This window comes from Triticum aestivum, chromosome 1D (genome assembly GCF_018294505.1).
Source record: "Triticum aestivum cultivar Chinese Spring chromosome 1D, IWGSC CS RefSeq v2.1, whole genome shotgun sequence".
Classification (NCBI taxonomy): domain Eukaryota; kingdom Viridiplantae; phylum Streptophyta; class Magnoliopsida; order Poales; family Poaceae; genus Triticum; species Triticum aestivum.
Window position 1 is genome coordinate 274361663 of NC_057796.1, and position 4318 is coordinate 274365980.

Sequence of the window (4318 nt, forward strand, 5' to 3'; positions counted from 1 at the left end):
ACTTGATTCACCTTCTGTTTTGAGTAAGCTTGCGACACCTAAACCTGCTTCTGCTATTAATCCTGATATGTCGCATGTTATTGATGATGCCAATTCTGCTATGCATGACACTTATGATGAAACTGCTTCTACGCTTGATGAAACTGTGCCACTAGGTGAATTTCTTGATGAACAACTTGCTAGAGTTAGGGAGAATGAAATTATTGAAACTGATAATTATGAAGAGAGTGATAAGGAAGGTTCTCCCCATAACAATGAAACGCCTGTTATTCCTGAGGGTTATGTTCTGGAAAAAGGAGCTGCTCTAGCTATTTTTGCTTGCAATGATAGATATGAACTTAAGGAGTTATTAGCTAAACGGAAGCAACAATCTCTGAATGCTAGAATGAAACGTGACCCTGTTTTTGCTACTTCACCTATTTTTGTTACCGATAAGGATTATGAATTCTCTATTGATCCTAATATAATTACTTTGGTTGAATCCGATCATTTCTATGGCTATGAATCTGAAACTGTCGTGGCACATCTTACTAAATTAAGGACAGTATAACCGCACCTAAACCGAGCTCCCACAGCGATTTGCGTTTTCGGCCGTCTGTTTTCCCGATCTGTGAATTTCTGGCCGTCCGATTTCGTGCGTGTGGCCATCTTTTTAACTAGCCTGGCTATCCTGTGGGCTGCTGCTCCACGGGCCCAAACAGAGGCATGTGGTGCATTGGGCTTTCGCAAGCTGACAGCCCATTGAAAGGAGGTCCGCTGCTGGGCTTGGGGCCTACGAGCGACCCCGTAAGGTCCATCCAACTCGCGACCTGGAAACCCTAATCAGATCCCGATCAAGGCACAACATCGACTCCAATGTCCAATCTCGATCGAGCCGTAGAGAGGAGCGGCCAGTTCTCGATCCAGTGAAGACGCCGGTGTGTGTCGGTCCCCTTGAGGTGAGGTGAGGGATTTGAGCGGGATCCGGGTCGAGCCGATCCAATCCAGCGCGTGACAGAGGTGTGGTACGGGATCATCCGAGGCGCACGATGCGTGTGAGGAAAGGTGGGGGCAAGGGCGATAATGGCAGACGCCTCGTCTGCTGGAAACTGCTCTCCTCTCCTTCAAGCTCGCAATCATGGCCTATTATTCATTCATGGCTGGTAAAGTCGCAAACCTTTCCTATGCCCAGAGGTACTACATAATGCTTCCCTTCCCACTTCCCTCTGTAGCCATGTCCCGAACTCGCCGTCGCCTTCTATCCTGCTTGCCGTGGCCATAGATTTTCATCTCTCCTCCTTGCCAAGTAGTTTATCTCTTGTCTCCAGCGACAACACTGTAGGTGCAGCACAAGCGCGTCCGCTTGCCTTGTGTTCTTTTTGTGTTTTTATTACTGAACTGTAGAATTCTTGTTGTTGCAGAAATTTGGGGATCAAGCTGCTGATTGCCTCGTCATCCAGAAAAGTTATTTTGGTGAGCAGAACATTCGCTGGAAGATGAACCAGCTTTTTCTGGCGAACGAAATGAGCTCCTATTTACTACTTTTGAATTTGTTCATTGAAACATTGGGTCCAAGCTTGATTGTTTACACAGCAATGAGCACTCCTTTGTTCCCTCAACTTCTTCTAACAAAATTAGCTATTGTTAAGCCTGATTTTTCTTTTACATAATATTGTTTCAGTTTCAGTTCAGAAGTGTTTGCCATGCCTTTTTTCTATTGAAGGAACACGCTTGTGTAAATCACAGTCCATCCATACATTTCGATACGCGAATAGTTCCGTTCAGGTTCATAATGATGAGTTTTTCTTATTTCCAGTTTACATATTATTATCCACATCAGCAAACCTGGGGGCTTCCTACTGTTCCTTTTTAAAATGGTGCCTCTTAGTGTGCTTCATTAGCTTGTATGTATATTGGAGCAATAATGAAAGCCTTCACATCAGGTTACGTGGTTGCACTGCTTATTCCGGACACTATTTGTGAGATGGCATCCTATCTACTAATACAGTTTTATCTGAGAAGATGGGCCTGTTTTGCTATGGTGGGAAGTTATACATTTTCTTGACAGCGACAAGTGTGCCATTCCATGAATTTTATTGGGCATCATTTTCGGTATAATATCTAGAGTACTGTCCTGAGATGTAGGGGTGGGTGAACATTGTTCAGATATATACTACCGGCTCAGGTTTAGTCTCACTAGAAGTGTGTGGGACATAATCAATCACAATCTGTTATGTGATGTATATCAGTATCATAGTGGTTGATATAAGTTATGTGTGAATTGTTGCAACACTCAATGAAGACTGTTTTGGCATCACTTCTATTTTTGGTTTGGTTAAGTTTACCTGCTGATCTTATAACAATTATAATGCCACATCTTTTCTTCTTTATCTTTTGAGCCTCTCTAAGTTTTCATACTATCTTTTCCTTTTTCACACATTTTCATCTTATTGTTCTACACCACGAGAGAAAAGTATTTATTCGGCTCTGAACTTACAAGGGACTGTATTTAATTATTAGTTGCGGCTTGCTGTACAAATATGCAGTTATATTGCAGCTTCCATTTATTTTTTTTGTTTTTCAAGTTAGCATGCCTCTTACCCTCTTGCGTGCATTTCCAGGTGCAATTTTAAGGCTTTATGGATCTGGATGAGTTGATGTGACAATGGTCGAGGAGGTGATGCCCTACTCTCATCTAATACATTGATGAAGACTAGAGGATGTGAGTTCTCTCACTATCTATTTCTCGTTAGGTCGTTAATTCTGGTGATATGTAAATATGTTTCTCTCTTTCAGTTCTGTAACCACTGCTGCACTGCCCTTTTCTACAGTACTTCCACCTTAGTAATATTATTTTCTTTTTAGGTTTGCCAGGATTCTATATTTCACGCAATTTAATGCACACTACTACATCTGCACTCCGTGGCTCTTCTTTGCCACGACACAGTTCTAAGCACTTCTCGAAATATGCGTATTGACACTTTGTACAACTTGAGAGTAGGGGGTACTTCAGGGGCTGCTATATTTTTTCTTAAACGAGGCAAAAGACTTGCCATTTTCATTGATTAAGAAGAAGAGAATTGCCCAGTTAATTGACGGAAAACCAGGCTAAAACCAATACAAGCCAACCCATATGACATGGGCACCACCGGCCAACCTAGCCACCGACATGAAACCCGCAACTGCAAAGAAGAAAGACATCCGTCGAGGAGTCACAAGCATCCGTCGAGGGGCTCCTATTTAGTTATAGCATTATTCTGGCATAATTACTTGGCATTTGTTGAACATTTTTTTAGCATGAGCATGGTTTATTTACCAGTCTGGTTTGTCTATTGTTTCGGCATCTTTACCGAATTGAAATATGTTCAAATACCAGTTTAGTTAGTCCATTATTGCTGCATCTTCTCCTCTCATGAAGATATGCACAGTACTAATTCCCAGTTTCGGAACCTTATCTGATGTTTTCGCACTTAATTTTCCCCTCGAATATTTATATTGTTCTTTCTACATGATCGATGGGCACAAACATACCTTATGTTATTGGTGCAGTGCTGCAGGAGGCCTTGCAAATGCTATAGCAGATGATCACCCAGTTTTGACATAGACGGACATGGATTCCCAAAGCATTATAATCAAGGAGAGGAGAAAAGGCTTTGGACAACTTCTCTATATTTTTCACCCACAAGTCTGCAACCTATTTTTTCAATATGGAAATGACTTGTGACACATTTTATTGAATATCAAAGTGAGTTACATGGTTGAACACTGAAGGAAAAACCGCCAGGATTCTCAAGTGTCACACCACGACGCTTTAGGCTTGGCAAGCTTCCTCGCCTATCTGTGCTATGTTGCCCCTAGAGAATGGCTAAAGTAGTTACATTGATGTACAATGTTTTTTCTTGATCATTTTGTTATAAACTGCATGACTCAGTTCATCTCTGGCCATTCGATAAACATAACTGCATTTATTATGAATGAATACTTATATCCACTTTACACACTGTATCTCCTAAATTTTCTTGTGTAACTTACATTTTACTGTGCTATATATTTCTGGAATCACCTATCCTTTTATTATGAAAATGGACGGGCACAGCAACGCGTGCCCACCATGATCTAGTTAAATGATATAGCCACCCTATTCACTAATGATGAGAAATCCCGCTACTATTATATCCTTAAAATATTTTCGTTCTCATTAAAGGGTGATGCTAAGATATGGTTTAATTCTCTTGATCCTGGTTGTGTGCGTAGTCCCCAGGATATGATTTATTACTTCTCTGCTAAATATTTCCCCGCTCATAAGAAACAAGCTACTTTAAGGAAATATATAATTTTG

The 4318-nt window shown here is 41.1% G+C and overlaps 1 long non-coding RNA gene across 2 annotated transcripts; it reads left to right on the forward strand.

Moving 5' to 3' along the window:
• The first annotated feature begins 766 nt into the window (after positions 1-766).
• Positions 767-3974, forward strand: LOC123168411 (uncharacterized). Of its 2 annotated transcripts, none has more exons than XR_006484314.1 (4): positions 767-1173; positions 1401-1452; positions 2601-2701; positions 3529-3966. It is a non-coding gene; the product is annotated as an uncharacterized lncRNA (long non-coding RNA). The 2 variants fall into 2 exon arrangements; XR_006484313.1 differs by having other exon boundaries at positions 773-1142; positions 3529-3974.
• Positions 3975-4318: the final 344 nt, after the last annotated feature.